Here is an 18,739-nt window from a genome sequence, read left to right as displayed (position 1 = left end):
CTTTAACAGTACTACGTTGTTTACTGTAGACTCCTCTCTTCTTTAACGGTACTACGTTGTTTACTGTAGACTCCTCTTCTTTAACGGTACTACGTTGTTTACTGTAGACTCCTCTCTTCTTTAACGGTACTACGTTGTTTACTGTAGACTCCTCTCTTCTTTAACGGTACTACGTTGTTTACTGTAGACTCCTCTTCTTTAACGGTACTACGTTGTTTACTGTAGACTCCTCTTCTTTAACGGTACTACGTTGTTTACTGTAGACTCCTCTTCTTTAACGGTACTACGTTGTTTACTGTAGACTCCTCTCTTCTTTAACGGTACTACGTTGTTCTTTAACGGTACTACGTTGTTTACTGTAGACTCCTCTTCTTTAACAGTACTACGTTGTTTACTGTAGACTCCTCTTCTTTAACAGTACTACGTTGTTTACTGTAGACTCCTCTCTTCTTTAACGGTACTACGTTGTTTACTGTAGACTCCTCTTCTTTAACGGTACTACGTTGTTTACTGTAGACTCCTCTCTTCTTTAACGGTACTACGTTGTTTACTGTAGACTCCTCTCTTCTTTAACGGTACTACGTTGTTTACTGTAGACTCCTCTTCTTTAACGGTACTACGTTGTTTACTGTAGACTCCTCTCTTCTTTAACGGTACTACGTTGTTTACTGTAGACTCCTCTCTTCTTTAACGGTACTACGTTGTTTACTGTAGACTCCTCTCTTCTTTAACGGTACTACGTTGTTTACTGTAGACTCCTCTCTTCTTTAACGGTACTATGTTGTTTACTGTAGACTCCTCTTCTTTAACGGTACTACGTTGTTTACTATAGACTCCTCTCTTCTTTAACGGTACTACGTTGTTTACTATAGACTCCTCTCTTCTTTAACGGTACTACGTTGTTTACTGTAGACTCCTCTTCTTTAACAGTACTACGTTGTTTACTGTAGACTCCTCTTCTTTAACGGTACTACGTTGTTTACTGTAGACTCCTCTCTTCTTTAACGGTACTACGTTGTTTACTGTAGACTCCTCTCTTCTTTAACGGTACTACGTTGTTTACTGTAGACTCCTCTCTTCTTTAACGGTACTATGTTGTTTACTGTAGACTCCTCTCTTCTTTAACGGTACTACGTTGTTTACTATAGACTCCTCTCTTCTTTAACGGTACTACGTTGTTTACTATAGACTCCTCTCTTCTTTAACGGTACTACGTTGTTTACTGTAGACTCCTCTTCTTTAACAGTACTACGTTGTTTACTGTAGACTCCTCTTCTTTAACGGTACTTTGTTTACTGTAGACTCCTCTCTTCTTTAACGGTACTACGTTGTTTACTGTAGACTCCTCTCTTCTTTAACGGTACTACATTGTTTACTATAGACTCCTCTTCTTTAATGGTACTATGTTATTTACTGTAGACTCCTCTCTTCTTTAACTGTACTACGTTGTTTACTATAGACTCCTCTCTTCTTTAACGGTACTATGTTATTTACTGTAGACTCCTCTCTTCTTTAACTGTACTACGTTATTTACTATAGACTCCTCTCTTCTTTAACAGTACTACGTTGTTTACTGTAGACTCCTCTCTTCTTTAACGGTACTACGTTATTTACTGTAGACTCCTCTTCTTTAACGGTACTACGTTGTTTACAGTAGACTCCTCTCTTCTTTAACGGTACTACGTTGTTTACTGTAGACTCCTCTCTTCTTTACATTTACATTTACATTTAAGTAATTTAGCAGACGCTCTTATCCAGAGCGACTTACAAATTGGTGCATTCACCTTATGACATCCAGTGGAACAGCCACTTTACAATAGTGCATCTAAATCTTTTAAGGGGGGTGAGAAGGATTACTTTATCCTATCCTAGGTATTCCTTAAAGAGGTGGGGTTTCAGGTGTCTCCCGAAGGTGGTGATTGACTCCGCTGTCCTGGCGTCGTGAGGGAGTTTGTTCCACCATTGGGGGCCAGAGCAGCGAACAGTTTTGACTGGGCTGAGCGGGGAACTGTACTTCCCTCAGTGGTAGGGAGGCGAGCAGGCCAGAGGTGGATGAACGCAGTGCCCTTGTTTGGGTGTAGGGCCTGATCAGAGCCTGGAGGTACTGAGGTGCCGTTCCCCTCACAGCTCCGTAGGCAAGCACCATGGTCTTGTAGCGGATGCGAGCTTCAACTGGAAGCCAGTGGAGAGGCGGAGGAGCGGGGTGACGTGAGAGAACTTGGGAAGGTTGAACACCAGACGGGCTGCGGCGTTCTGGATGAGTTGTAGGGGTTTAATGGCACAGGCAGGAGCCCAGCGAGTTGCAGTAATCCAGACGGGAGATGACAAGTGCCTGGATTAGGACCTGCGCCGCTTCCTGTGTGAGGCAGGGTCGTACTCTGCGGATGTTGTAGAGCATGAACCTACAGGAGCGGGCCACCGCCTTGATGTTAGTTGAGAACGACAGGGTGTTGTCCAGGATCACGCCAAGGTTCTTAGCGCTCTGGGAGGAGGACACAATGGAGTTGTCAACCGTGATGGCGAGATCATGGAACGGGCAGTCCTTCCCGGGAGGAAGAGCAGCTCCGTCTTGCCGAGGTTCAGCTTGAGGTGGTGATCCGTCATCCACACTGATATGTCTGCCAGACATGCAGAGATGCGGTCGCCACCTGGTCATCAGAAGGGGGAAAGGAGAAGATTAATTGTGTGTCGTCTGCATAGCAATGATAGGAGAGACCATGTGAGGTTATGACAGAGCCAAGTGACTTGGTGTATAGCGAGAATAGGAGAGGGCCTAGAACAGAGCCCTGGGGGACACCAGTGGTGAGAGCGCGTGGTGAGGGGACAGATTCTCGCCACGCCACCTGGTAGGAGCGACCTGTCAGGTAGGACGCAATCCAAGCGTGGGCCGCGCCGGAGATGCCCAACTCGGAGAGGGTGGAGAGGAGGATCTGATGGTTCACAGTATCGAAGGCAGCCGATAGGTCTAGAAGGATGAGAGCAGAGGAGAGAGAGTTAGCTTTAGCAGTGCGGAGCGCCTCCGTGATACAGAGAAGAGCAGTCTCAGTTGAATGACTAGTCTTGAAACCTGACTGATTTGGATCAAGAAGGTCATTCTGAGAGAGATAGCGGGAGAGCTGGCCAAGGACGGCACGTTCAAGAGTTTTGGAGAGAAAAGAAAGAAGGGATACTGGTCTGTAGTTGTTGACATCGGAGGGATCGAGTGTAGGTTTTTTCAGAAGGGGTGCAACTCTCGCTCTCTTGAAGACGGAAGGGACGTAGCCAGCGGTCAGGGATGAGTTGATGAGCGAGGTGAGGTAAGGGAGAAGGTCTCCGGAAATGGTCTGGAGAAGAGAGGAGGGGATAGGGTCAAGCGGGCAGGTTGTTGGGCGGCCGGCCGTCACAAGATGCGAGATTTCATCTCGAGAGAGAGGGGAGAAAGAGGTCAGAGCACAGGGTAGGGCAGTGTGTACTACGTTGTTTGCTATAGACTCCTCTTCTTTAACAGTACTACGTTATTTACTATAGACTCCTCTCTTCTTTAACTGTACTACGTTATTTACTGTAGACTCCTCTTCTTTAATGGTACTACGTTATTTACTGTAGACTCCTCTTCTTTAACGGTACTACGTTATTTACTGTAGACTCCTCTCTTCGTTAACAGTACTACGTTATTTACTGTAGACTCCTCTTCTTTAACAGTACTACGTTGTTTACTGTAGACTCCTCTTCTTTAACGGTACTACGTTGTTTACTATAGACTCCTCTCTTCTTTAACAGTACTACGTTATTTACTGTAGACTCCTCTCTTCTTTAACGGTACTACGTTGTTTACTGTAGACTCCTCTTCTTTAACGGTACTACGTTGTTTACTGTAGACTCCTCTTCTTTAACAGTACTACGTTGTTTACTGTAGACTCCTCTCTTCTTTAACGGTACTACGTTGTTTACTGTAGACTCCTCTTCTTTAACAGTACTACGTTGTTTACTGTAGACTCCTCTTCTTTAATGGTACTACGTTGTTTACTGTAGACTCCTCTTCTTTAACGGTACTACATTGTTTACTTATTCTGCCCTTGAGTTGCGTTCCCATGCAAAACTAGACAGATAGCTAACAACTAAGTCTTCAATAAAACTCCCAAGGCGTGACTTTTCTTGAATGAATATATTGATAACGTTTATGTTGTGAAACTGCAAAATACAGAAAAGAATATACTTTAGTGTTCAATTCACACCGACATACTGTAGCTGTACATTAAACATTTGAAGTTGCATGAATACAAAGCACGCGCTAAGGTACCATGCATCTGGCATGATGCCAAACCATATAGCTAATTGTTAACCATATGGTAATTGCTCCTTTCATTACTCTAATAATGTATAACCATCTATGTAGAATAACAAAGCATATTACACTAAAAACAGTAACAAAACTACAGTATTGTATATTTTACAATTCGTTTGCATGACGCATGAGCAAGTAATACAGCTAACGACATACACAAAAGGCATTGCAATTTGTGAGTAAATGCAACCAACATTGATATGTAAGAAACTCTATCAATAACAAGATTATCATCATTAGCTAAATGCTTGAATCGAACTTACAAACAAATATTTTTCCAAGGCTGAAGCGTGACAAGAAATAACTACATTGAAAGACCTGCACCGTAGCGTTGTTTGTAGCTGCTTCTATGCGTGCAAAACAAATTCTGAACTTCCGTTTGCGTTGACTTTCTAAGTACCAGAAATCGCCACTAGGGGGCAAATAACACCATTGAACACAATGAAAATCCAATTTAACCATTGTAATAAAATAATCTGTTATCTTCTAACAGGATGGCAGCACACTCCCCGCCTGGTATAATGAAATTGTGCCACTATGAAATACAACATATCAAGAAACAAATAATGTCCTTTCTATTTTTATCTTTTGTCTCTAGGATGCTTCAGAAAGAAAAACAACAATCTCTGAGATTGGTCTCAGAAACACCTTAGCAGCTCCTTGCTTGACAATTTTTAGTTCTACTTTCCTAACCTTTTTGTCAGTACTGGGCTGACTGGCCAGTCATTTCTGTGTGCCTGACTGTCTTTCAATAAGACAACATCTCCCACTTTTACATTTGGCTTTTCTGCTGTCCATTTTCTGCGTCTCTGCAGCGTTGTCAGGAACTCCTGTCTCCACCTTTTCCAAAAGGTGTCAGCGAGACACTGGACTTGCTTCCACTGTTTCCATTTCTCTTCTTTTTCTGTTGGAAGAGGGACATCCCACTCACTCTGATCAGAAGAGAGTTCTCTGATTAAGGCTTTACCTTGCATTGTTATTGGAGCCACGAACCCAAGGGGGTCATAAAGACTATTCACTGTGGACAGGATGCCTCTCCGTGTAAAAGGCTTCTCATTGTGGGACACCTGGAATGAGAAGCTGTCTGTTTCCAGGTTCCAAGAAAGTCCCAGACTCCGTTGAAAGGGGAGAGGATCCACTCCTAGGTCCAGATCTTTTAAGTCTTTCGCACGGTCCTCCATAGGGAAGGCTTCCATAACTGTTTTGCTATTGGATGCAATCTTGTGTAGTTTCATGTTGGACTCTGCCAACATTGCTTGTGTTTTTCTTAGAATGTTGACAGCTTCTTCTGTAGTAGCTACTGATGTCAGACCATCATCGACGTAGAAGTTCCTCACTACATATTGCTTGGGTTCTGACCCGTGTTCCTTCTCACCCTGTAGCGCTGCTCGTCTCATGCAGTAGATGGCTACGGCTGGTGAAGGGCTGTTCCCAAATACATGGACTTTCATCCTGTACTCAGTTATGTTTCTATCTGGGTGGTTGTCTTCATACCAGAGAAACCTTAAGTAATCTCTGTGATCCTCACGTACACCAAAACAGTAAAACATTTGTTGCACATCTGCTGTTAGTGCAATGCAATCCTTGCGGAAACGCATTAGGACACCCAAGAGTGTGTTGTTTAAGTCTGGACCACTGAGCAGAACATCGTTAAGTGACACGCCTTGACACTTAGCACTGGAGTCAAATACTACTCGTATTTGTTCAGGCTTTTGTGGATGGTAAACACCAAATATGGGCAGATACCAACGTTCTTTGTCTCCCTCTAGTGGCTGTGAAGGTTCGGCTTGGTCGTTATCCAGCATCTTTTGCATGAAGTCAATAAAATGACGCTTCATGTCAGGCTTTTTGTCTAAAGTCCTGCGAAGTGATGTGAGACGGTTCATGGCCTGCTCCCTGTTATTAGGAAGGCGTCTATTGGGGCGAAAGGGTAGTGGAGCCACCCAGTTGTTTCCATCATCCTGGAAAACCTGTTTGTCCATAATGTCCAAGAAGGCTTTGTCCTCCACTGATGGTGCTGGTTTATCATCGTCTTGTGTTTTGTCGAACACGGAATATCCCAGGCTGTCTGTGTTCACAGTTGTGATTGGATCTCTCGAGTGCACTGTAGAGGGAGAGATGTATTTCTGATCTACGCTGTTGTAGTTCTCTTTTACCTGGATGATGTCAGGGCAAGGGCTCAGATAGGATGTGCGACCATTTTGAAGTATGTTTGTCCTGAACACGTTAACATTGGCTGGTCGGTGAGCCGTTCCCAGACAGACCTCACCCACAATGACCCACCCGAGGTCGAGTCGCTGTGCATAAGGAGTGTTGTGGGGCCCATTGATTTGCTCTCGTACCTTGTGTACCCTTAAGATGTCTCGTCCTAAGAGTAGGAGGATGGGAGCGTCTGGGTCCACAGCTGGAATTCTGTCCATAACTGGTTGCAGATGGGGATGATGATACGCAATGTCGGGGGAGGGAATCTCCATCCTATCGTCTGGCATCATATCACACTCTATCAGAGTAGGGAGAGTGAGCTGCATGTGTCCATCTATAGACTCCACCATGAAGTTGACGGCTCTCCTGCCTGAAGTCTCTGTTACCCCAGAACACGTCTTCATGGTGTATGGAGCAGAGTTGCCATTGATGTTGAAGAGACTGAAAAACTCTGTCTTGGCCAGAGATTTGTTACTCTGTTCATCAAGCACTACATACATTTTGACAGCTTTCTCTCTTTTCCCAGCCGGATAAGCTTTGACTAAGCATATTTTCGAACATGATCTTGGATTGACTGCCTCACCACAGATCTCTGTACACTTTGAGGTGACAGATAGAAGAGCATCGTCACCTTGCTCCCCGCCATTATCTGTCTCTGCTGTAGCGGTGTATGTATTTGTAGGGGCTGGGCCTGGATGCAGAGCAGCAAGATGCCTGTCGCTGTTGCACTCAGAGCACTTGATTGAAACCTTACAGTCTTTAGCTCTCTGCTGAGTTGACCCACAACATCGGAAACAAATGCCATTGTCTTTGAGATATGATTTGCGCTCATCTAGAGTTTTGTATCTAAACCCACGACACTTTTTAAGAGGATGAGGCTTGTTATGTATTGGGCAGTGACGGTCAGGGTTTTCAACCTTTGTCTTACTGGGTTTGGTTTGGTGGTCTGAAGCCTCAGATGACACATCTGTCTTGTATACAGTCACAGGTGTCTTGCTGCTGTACCTGGCAGGTTTCTCACTTTTCATGGACACCTGGTTAGTTGAGGTGTAGAGGGTGAAGCTGGGGTCATTTCTAATTTTCGCCTGGTTCCTGATGAATATCGAGAAGAACGAGAATGGTGGGAATGCTACCCGATAGTCCTCCTTATATTTGGATCCCTGTGCTATCCATTTTTCTTGTAAACTGAATGGAAGTTTCTCTACAATAGGGTTTACCCCCCGAGATGTGTCCAGATAAGCGAGGCCTGGAAGGTACCCTTCTACTTTAGCACACTCCAGTTCGAGAAGAATGTCACCTAGTTCTCTTAGTTTGTGATTGTCTTTGTTAGTCAGTTCAGGAAAATCATAAATTTTCTTCAACAGTGCATTCTCGATCACTTCGGGTGTACCATAGCACTCTTCTAGTCGTTGCCAGACCATGTTAAGCCCTGCTGTTGCGTTGAAAATATGGACAGATCTAATTCTGTTTGCTTGCTCAGATGACTCTGCCCCTAGCCACTTGGTAATTAGATCTAACTCTTCCCTGGCTGATAAATTCAAGTCTCTGGTCGCATTGAGAAAGGATGCTTTCCATGCCCAATAATTTTCAGGGCGATCATCAAACTTCAGGAGTCCTGAACTCACCATCTCACGTCGTAGGAGGTACTTGATGAGGTCTGGTGCCACTTGTGACTCAGGGAAGTTGTGTGTGTGTGACTGGAAGTGGGCTTGCTTTCCATTTCCACCATGCTGCTGTTCATTTCTTTTGAACGGAGAGTCTCTGCTCATGTTCTGTTGTTTGCTACTTACTGGATTATGGCATGTAGCTGGGTCAACACTAAGCTCTTGTTTCTCCACTTCAAATGGAAGTTCAGCAAAGTAGGGCCTAGCATGTTGTTGCACATACTCACATGTACGTTGGACTGGACTTAAGGGCTGTGTCCCTGTGTCTAGTTCTTTGCGAAGCTCTCTGCGTTCTGATTCTACAGCTTCTTCAAAGGCTGCAGCTTCAGCCAACGCAGTAGCAGCTGCTCTCTCAACTTGGAGAACATATAAAGTTGCCTCGAGGTCAGCTTTTTGCTTCTCTATTTCTGCCTTTTGTTTCATCACAGAAGCTTCCTTCTCAGCATAAGAGACTTGTGCGCGTGCTGCCTCCGCCTTGGCGCGTGCTTTGACGGCTGCAGAACTCGCCGTTGAGGATCTGCTTGACTGTTTTGATGACCTTGATCTTGTAGATTGAGACTTGGTCCCAATGTGCTGAAGAGGCTCTTCCATCTCTCTCTGTTGAACACCTGGCTCTGGTTGTTGCATCGTAGACTGCTGGTCTTCCCTAGGATAAGAGGCTTTGTTGGCTGATGAACGTAGAAACATAACCACCGTGTGCAGTTATTCTTGTGCTTGAGCCCGCTGTGATGATGTTTTTTCACTATTCTGCCCTTGAGTTGCGTTCCCATGCAAAACTAGACAGATAGCTAACAACTAAGTCTTCAATAAAACTCCCAAGGCGTGACTTTTCTTGAATGAATATATTGAAAACGTTTATGTTGTGAAACTGCAAAATACAGAAAAGAATATACTTTAGTGTTCAATTCACACCGACATACTGTAGCTGTACATTAAACATTTGAAGTTGCATGAATACAAAGCACGCGCTAAGGTACCATGCATCTGGCATGATGCCAAACCATATAGCTAATTGTTAACCATATGGTAATTGCTCCTTTCATTACTCTAATAATGTATAACCATCTATGTAGAATAACAAAGCATATTACACTAAAAACAGTAACAAAACTACAGTATTGTATATTTTACAATTCGTTTGCATGACGCATGAGCAAAGTAATACAGCTAACGACATACACAAAAGGCATTGCAATTTGTGAGTAAATGCAACCAACATTGGAGAAACTCTAAGAAACTCTATCAATAACAAGATTATCATCATTAGCTAAATGCTTGAATCGAACTTACAAACAAATATTTTTCCAAGGCTGAAGCGTGACAAGAAATAACTACATTGAAAGACCTGCACCGTAGCGTTGTTTGTAGCTGCTTCTATGCATGCAAAACAAATTCTGAACTTCCGTTTGCGTTGACTTTCTAAGTACCAGAAATCGCCACTAGGGGGCAAATAACACCATTGAACACAATGAAAATCCAATTTAACCATTGTAATAAAATAATCTGTTATCTTCTAACAGGATGGCAGCACATTACTATAGACTCCTCTCTTCTTTAACAGTACTACGTTATTTACTGTAGACTCCTCTCTTCTTTAACGGTACTACGTTGTTTACTGTAGACTCCTCTTCTTTAACGGTACTACGTTGTTTACTATAGACTCCTCTTCTTTAACGGTACTACGTTGTTTACAGTAGACTCCTCTCTTCTTTAACGGTACTACGTTGTTTACTGTAGACTCCTCTTCTTTAACGGTACTACGTTGTTTACTGTAGACTCCTCTCTTCTTTAACGGTACTACGTTGTTTACTGTAGACTCCTCTTCTTTAACTGTACTACGTTGCTTACAGTAGACCCCTCTTTTCTGTAAAACAAATATAATCAAATGTCATTGGTCACATATACACATATTTAGCAGATGTTATTGTGGGTGTAGCGAATTGCTTGTGTTCCTAGCTTCAACTGTGCAGTAGTTTCTAACAATTCACAACAATACACACATCTAAAAGTAAAGGAATTTAATTAAGAAATATTTAAATATTTAAGCACTGTCGGTGTGGCATTGATTAAAATACAGTAGAATAGAATACAGTATATACATATGAAATAAGTAAAGCAGTATGTAAACATGATTAAAGTGGCCAGTGATTCCAAGTCTATGTCTATAGGGCAGCAGCCTCTAAGGTGCAGGGTTGAGTAACCGGGTGGAAGCCAGCTAGGGATGGCTATTTAACAGTCTGATGGCCTTGAGATAGAAGCTGTTTTTCAGTCTCTTGGTCCCAGCTTTGATGCACCTGTAATGATAGTCATTTAGTTAATTTACCTTTTCTTTCTTGGGTACAGGAACGATGGTGGACATCTTGAAGCAAGTGGGGACAGAGTAGAGTCGCAATTCAACGGCTCAGTAACAAGAGGTATGTGGCAGGGTCTACAGTCAATCACGGATTACAAAAAGAAAACCAGCCCTGTCACGGACCTGGATGTCTTGCTCCCAGACAGACTAAACAACTTCTTTGCCCGCTTTGAGGACAATACAGTGCCACTGACACGGCCCGCTACCAAAACTTGCAGACTCTCCTTCACTGCAGCCGATGTGACTAAAACATTTAAATGTGTTAACCCTCGCAAGGCTGCAGGCCCAGACGGCATCCCCAGCCGCATCCTCAGAGCATGTGCAGACCAGCTGGCTGGTGTATTTACGGACATATTCAATCAATCCTTATCCCAGTCTGCTGTCCCCACATGCTCATGCTTCAAGAGGGCCACCATTGTTCCTGTTCCCAAGAAAGCTAAAGTAACTGAGCTAAATGACTACCGCCCCGTAGCACTCACTTCCGTCATCATGAAGTGCTTTGAGAGACTAGTCAGGGACCATATCACCTCCACCCTACCTGACACCCTAGACCCACTCCAATTTGCTTACCGCCCCAATAGGTCCACAGACGACGCAACCACACTGCACACTGCCCTAACCCATCTGGACAAGAGGAATACCTATGTGGGAATGTGTTTCATTGACTACAGCTTAGCATTTAACACCATAGTACCCTCCAAACTCGTCATTAAGCTCGAGACCCTGGGTCTCCACCCCGCCCTGTGCAACTGGGTACTGGACTTCCAGACGGGCCGCCCCATGTGGTGAGGGTAGGTAACAACATCTCCACTCCGCTAATCCTCAACACTGGGGCCCCACAAGGGTGCATTCTGAGCCCTCTCCTGTACTCCCTGTTCATCCGTGGCCATGCACGCCTCCAACTCAATCATCAAGTTTGCAGACGACACTACTGTGGTAGGCTTGATTACCAACAACGATGAGACGGCCTACAGGGAGGAGGTGAGGGCCCTCGGAGTGTGGTGTCAGGAAAATAACCTCACACTCAACGTCAACAAAACAAAGGAGATGATCATGGACTTCAAGAAACAGTAGAGGGAGCACCCCCCTATCCACATTGACGGGACAGTAGTGGAGATGGTAGTAAGTTTTAAGTTCCTCGGCGTACACATCACGGACAAACTGAATTGGTCCACCCACACAGACAGCGTGGTGAAGAAGGTGCAGCAGCGCCTCTTCAACTTCAGGAGGCTGAAGAACGTCTGCTTGTCACCAAAAGCACTCACAAACTTTTACAGATGCACAATCGAGAGCATCCTGTCGGGCTGTATCACCGCCTGGTACGGCAACTGCTCCGCCCACAACGGTCAGGCTCTCCAGAGGGTAGTGACTTTAACAATGGAAAAAATTATGGAAAAATGTATCACTAGCCACCTTAAACAATGCCACTTTTATATGTTCACATACCCTACATTACTCATCTCATATGTATATAATGTACTCGATACCATCAACTGTATCTTGCCTATGCCGTTCTGTACCATCCCTCATTCATATATCTTTATGTACATATTCTTCATTCCTTTACACTTGTGTGTATAAGGTAGTTGTTGTGAAATTGATAGGTTAGATTACTCGTTGGTTATTACTGCATTGTCGGAACTAGAAGCACAAGCATTCCACTACACTCACATTAACATCTGCCAACCATGTGTATGTGACAAATCAAATTTGATTTGATTTGACAGCTGACAGAGATAGGGAGAGATCGCGTCAGTGTCTCCAGTAGCAACCCTGCATGAGGAGGTTGCCTTTCAAAGCTGACACGGACATTTATCAATTGAAAAACTATGATGATGACTATATGATGACTGACAAGGTAAAAGCATTTACTCGATGACAGCAACTGTGATGGTACTGTAAGGCCTATGTGCACTAGACTACACAGATACTGAGTCTGCGACACACACAGCCAGGTCAACTGAACCTGGGTACATATGGGATACAGGTAAGTGGTAGGAATGAATGAATAAATTACATTTTATTTTTGTGTCAAATCGCCAATTGGCGACCCATCATAAATGAGATTAACATAAACACACATTACAATAATTTACTATGGTAATTAAATGATAATTCTTCTTCTGGTGTTCTCTGCATTCTGCATCGCATGAAGAGTGAAAAAAAGTAAGGTAAAAATAAATATATAATAGTATATAAGGTTATCCAAACAATAATTACAGAAAAATACACACATAAAAACAAAGATCGTACTTTTTGGAGAAATATCCTCTGGTCTGATGAAACAAAAATAGAACTGTTTGGCCATAATAACCATTGTTATGTTTGGAGTAAAAAGGGGGAGGCTTGCAAGCTGAAGAACACCATCCCAACCGTGAAGCACGGGGGTGGCAGCATCATGTTGTGGGGGTGCTTTGCTGCTGGAGGGACTGGTGCACTTCACAAAATAGATGGCACCATGAGTAAAGGAAAATTATGTGGATATATTGAAGCAATATCTCAAGACATCAGTCAGGAAGTTAAAGCTTGGTAACAATTGGGTCTTCCAAATGGACAATGACCTCAAGCATACTTCCAAAGCTGTGGCAAAATGGCTTAAGGACAACAAAGTCAAGGTATTGGAATGGCCTTCACAAAGCCCAGACCTCAATCTTATAGACCATTTGTGGGTAGAACTGAAAAAGCGTGTGCGAGCAAAGAGGCCTACAAACCTGACTCAGTTACACCTTCTCTGTCAAGAGGAATGGGCCAAAATTCACGCAACTTCTTGTGGGAAGCTTGTGGTAGGCTACCCGAAATGTTTGACCCAGGTTAAACAATTTAAAGGCAACTTCTGACCCACTGAGAATGTGATGAAAGAAATAAAAGCTGAATTTAAAAAAAATCTCAAATATTATTCTGACATTTTACATTCTTAAAATAAAGTGGTGATTCTAACTGACCTAAGACAGGGAAGTTTTAATTGGATTAAATGTCAGGAATTGTGAAAAACTGAGTTTAAATGTACTTGGCTAAAGTGTATGTAAACCTCCGACTTCAACTGTACATACATAACATAAGCTACCGTACAAAAGTTTGGGGTCACTTAGAAATGTCCTTGTTTTTGAAAGAAAGGCACATTATTTTTGTCCATTAAAATAAATAAATAGTTCTCTGGCGGCTTCATTGAAAAAAAAAAACACTATTCTACCGCAAAACACCCGTCTCAACGTCAACAGTGAAAAAGCGACTCAGGGATTATGGCCTTCTAGGCAGAGTTGCAAAGAAAAATACATATCTCAGACTGGCCAATAAAAAGAAAAGATTAAGATGGGCAAAAGAACACAGACACTGGACAGAGGAACTCTGCCTAGAAGGCCAGCATCCCGGAGTCGTCTCTTCACTCTTCATGTTGAGACTGGTGTTTTGTGGGTATTATTTGATGAAGCTGCCAGTTGAGGACTTGTGAGGCGTCTGTTTCTCAAACTAGAGACACTATAATTTACTTGTTCTCTGGCTCATTTGTGCACCGGGGTCTCCCACTCCTCTTTCTATTCTGGTTAGAGCCAGTTTGAGCTGTTCTGTGAAGGGAGTAGTACACAACATTTTACAAGATCTTCAGTTTCTTGTCAATTTCTTGCATGGAATAGCCTTCATTTCTCAGAATAGGAATGGACTGACGAGTTTGAGAAGAAAGTCCTTTGTTTCTGGCCATTTTGAGGCTGTAATCGAACCCACAAATGCTGATGCTCCAGATACTCAACTAGTCTAAAGAAGGCCAGTTTTATTGCTTCTTTAATCTGACCAACAGTTTTCAGCTGTGCTAACATAATTGCAAAAAGGTTTTATAATGGTCAATTAGCCTTTTAAATAGCTAAACTTGGATTAGGTAACACAGCGTGCCGTTGGAACACAGGAGTGATGGTTGCTGATAATGGGACTATGTAGATATTCCATAAAAAATCAGCCGGTTCCAGCTCCAATGGTCATTTACAGCATTAACAATGTCTTCACTGAATTTCTGATCAATATGATGTTATTTTAACGTGCAAAACATGTGTTTTTCTTTCAAAAACAAGGACTTTTAAATGGTAGTGTAAAAAACAAACAGAATTTACATATGGGAGACAGGCCTATTTTATTTGATCTTTATTTAACTAGGTATGTCAGTTAAGAACAAATTCTTATTTACAATAACTGCCTACCCCGGCCAAACCTGGACCAATTGTGCGCCACCCTATGGGAGCCCCAATCACAGCCGGATGTGATACAGCCTGGATTCGAACCAGAGACTGTAGTGATGCCTCTTGCACTGAGATGCAACGCCTTAGACCGCTGCACCACTCGGGATCCCTATACACAATCTATATACACACATGCCATTTACCACATAGAAGCTATGGAAACATTTAGCAACATGTTGTCTAATGCACTGTCCTGTATGGAATTACCTGGCTGTGTTTGTTTAATGCTTTGCTCGTTTGGAAAGATCATAGACAAATCTTCCCAATGGGAATACAATGCAATGCACTAATCATGCAGGTCTCTCATTACCTGTTCATGCAGACAGCTTCACCCTTTGTGCCTTGGTTGTTGCGGTTTACTGGTGAGCGATGATCGCTTCATGTATGTATAATCAAATCAAATCAAAGTTTATTTGTCACGTGCGCCGAATACAACAGGTATAGTTGCTTACTTACAGGTTCTAACCAATAGTGCAAAAAAGGTATTAGGTGAACAATAGGTAGGTAAAGAAATAAAACAACAGTAAAAAGATTGGCTATATACAGTAGCGAGGCTATAAAAGTAGCGAGGCTACATACAGACACCGGTTAGTCAGGCTGATTTAATTTTTTTATTTCACCTTTATTTAACCAGGTAGGCTAGTTGAGAACAGGTTCTCATTTGCAACTGCGACCTGGCCAAGATAAAGCATAGCAGTGTGAACAGACAACGCAGAGTTACACATGGAGTAAACAATTAACAAGTCAATAACACAGTAGAGAAAAAAGGGGAGTCTATATACAATGTGTGCAAAAGGCATGAGGAGGTAGGCGAATAATTACAATATTGCAGATTAACACTGGAGTGATAAATGATCAGATGATCATGTACAGGTAGAGATATTGGTGTGCAAAAGAGCAGAAAAGTAAATACATAACTGTGGGGATGAGGTAGGTGAAAATGGGTGTGCTATTTACCAATAGATTATGTACAGCTGCAGCGATCGGTTAGCTGCTCAGCTAGCTGATATTTGAAGTTGGTGAGGGAGATAAAAGTCTCCAACTTCAGCGATTTTTGCAATTCGTTCCAGTCACAGGCAGCAGAGTACTGGAACGAAAGGCGGCCGAATGAGGTGTTGGCTTTAGGGATGATCAATGAGATACACCTGCTGGAGCGCGTGCTACGGATGGGTGTTGCCATCGTGACCAGTGAGCTGAGATAAGGCGGAGCTTTGCCTAGCATGGCCTTGTAGATGACCTGGAGCCAGTGGGTCTGGCGACGAATATGTAGCGAGGGCCAGCCGACTAGAGCATACAAGTCGCAGTGGTGGGTAGTATAAGGTGCTTTAGTGACAAAACGGATGGCACTGTGATAAACTGCATCCAGTTTGCTGAGAAGAGTTTTGGAAGCAATTTTGTAGATGACATCGCCGAAGTCGAGGATCGGTAGGATAGTCAGTTTTACTAGGGTAAGCTTGGCAGCGTGAGTGAAGGAGGCTTTGTTGCGGAATAGAAAGCCGATTCTTGATTTGATTTTCGATTGGAGATGTTTGATATGGGTCTGGAAGGAGAGTTTGCAGTCTAGCCAGACACCTAGGTACTTATAGGTGTTCACATATTCAAGGTCGGAACCATCCAGTGTGGTGATGCTAGTCGGGCATGCGGGTGCAGGCAGCGATCGGTTGAAAAGCATGCATTTGGTTTTACTAGCGTTTAAGAGCAGTTGGAGGCCACGGAAGGAGTGTTGTATGGCATTGAAGCTCGATTGGAGGTTAGATAGCACAGTGTCGAATGACGGGCCGAAAGTGTATACAATGGTGTCGTCTGCGTAGAGGTGGATCAAGGAATCGCCCGCAGCAAGAGCAACATCATTGATATATACAGAGAAAATAGTCGGCCCGAGAATTTTAACCCTGTGGCACCCCCACATAGACTGCCAGAGGACCGGACAACATGCCCTCCGATTTGACACACTGAACTCTGTCTGCAAAGTAATTGGTGAACCAGGCAAGGCAGTAATCCGAAAAACCGAGGCTACTGAGTCTGCCGATAAGAATATGGTAATTGACAGAGTCGAAAGCCTTGGCAAGGTCGATGAAGACGGCTGCACAGTACTGTCTTTTATCGATGGCGGTTATGATGTCGTTTAGTACCTTGAGTGTGGCTGAGGTGCACCCGTGACCGGCTCGAAACCAGATTGCATAGCGGAGAAGGTACGGTGGGATTCGAGATGGTCAGTGACCTGTTTGTTGACTTGGCTTTCGAAGACCTTAGATAGGCAGGGCAGGATGGATATAGGTCTGTAACAGTTTGGGTCCAGGGTGTCTCCCCTTTGAAGAGGGGGATGACTGCGGCAGCTTTCAATCCTTGGGGATCTCAGACGATATGAAAGAGAGGTTGAACAGGCTGGTAATAGGGGTTGCGACAATGGCGGCGGATAGTTTCAGAAATAGAGGGTCCAGATTGTCAAGCCCAGCTGATTTATACGGGTCCAGGTTTTGCAGCTCTTTCAGAACATCTGCTATCTGGATTTGGGTAAAGGAGAACCTGGAGAGGCTTGGGCGAGGAGCTGCGGGGGGGCCGGAGCTGTTGGCCGAGGTAAGAGTAGCCAGGCGGAAGGCATGGCCAGCCGTTGAGAAATGCTTGTTGAAGTTTTCGATAATCATGGATTTGTCGGTGGGAGGAGGTGCTCTTGTTCTCCATGGACTTCAGTGTCCCAGAACTTTTTGGAGTTGGAGCTACAGGATGCAAACTTCTGCCTGAAGAAGCTGGCCTTAGCTTTTCTGACTGACTGCGTGTATTGGTTCCTGACTTCCCTGAACAGTTGCATATCGCGGGGACTGTTCGATGCTATTGCAGTCCGCCACAGGATGTTTTTGTGCTGGTCGAGGGCAGTCAGGTCTGGAGTGAACCAAGGGCTGTATCTGTTCTTAGTTCTGCATTTTTTGAACGGAGCATGCTTATCTAAAATGGTGAGGAAGTTACTCTTAAAGAATGACCAGGGATCCTCAACTGACGGGATGAGGTCAATGTCCTTCCAGGATACCCGGGCCAGGTCGATTAGAAAGGCCTGCTCACAGAAGTGTTTTAGGGAGCGTTTGACAGTGATGAGGGGTGGTCGTTTGACTGTGGCACCGTAGCGGATACAGGCAATGAAGCAGTGGTCGCTGAGATCCTGGTTGAAGACAGCGGAGGTGTATTTGGAGGGCCAGTTGGTCAGGATAACGTCTATGAGGGTGCCCTTGCTTACAGAGTTAGGGTTGTACCTGGTGGGTTCCTTGATGATTTGTGTGAGATTGAGGGCATCTAGCTTAGATTGTAGGACTGCCGGGGTGTTAAGCATATCCCAGTTTAGGTCACCTAACAGAACAAACTCTGAAGCTAGATGGGGGGCAATCAATTCACAAATGGTGTCCAGGGCTAACAAGCTAACAGATTAGCAGGCCGGGGTAAACAAGGTAGTAGTTAGCGGACCTAGGCTAAACAAGCTAGCAGTTAGCATGCCGAATTAGCAAGCAAGGAGATAGCGAGGGCTAGAGAGTTAGCCTTTGGAGGACGTTGCGATGGGGTGAGTCTGTTTATTCCTCTTCATGCAGTGATATCGATAGACCGGTCGTAGGTCCAGGTATTGTAGCCCAGGAGTATGCTAGGAGCTCTGGCCGGGCTAGCTTCAAGCTACGTGGGTGGAAACGCTAGCCAGGAGTAATCAACCAGGGTTGCTGTTTAGCTCGATAGCTAGTTGTGAAGATCCAGCTGAAGAATGTTCCGTTTGTGGTGGGAATCCGGGGGTAAAAAATTAAATAGGTCCGTTATGCTCTGGTTAGCGTCGCGTTGTTCGAACTGGCGAGAGCTTCCCGAGCTAAAGGTTAGCTGATGACCGGTTAGCTGAAGACCGCTAGCATAGCTGGCTAGCTTCAGTTGAGGGGTTCCGGTTTCGAAGTAAATATAAATACTTTAGGAAAAGTAGCTACATTGGCGGGTTGCAGAAGAGTAT

The sequence above is a fragment of the Oncorhynchus keta genome, chromosome 20 (genome assembly GCF_023373465.1).
Source record: "Oncorhynchus keta strain PuntledgeMale-10-30-2019 chromosome 20, Oket_V2, whole genome shotgun sequence".
NCBI lineage: Eukaryota > Metazoa > Chordata > Actinopteri > Salmoniformes > Salmonidae > Oncorhynchus > Oncorhynchus keta.
This window is presented reverse-complemented; position numbering follows the sequence as displayed.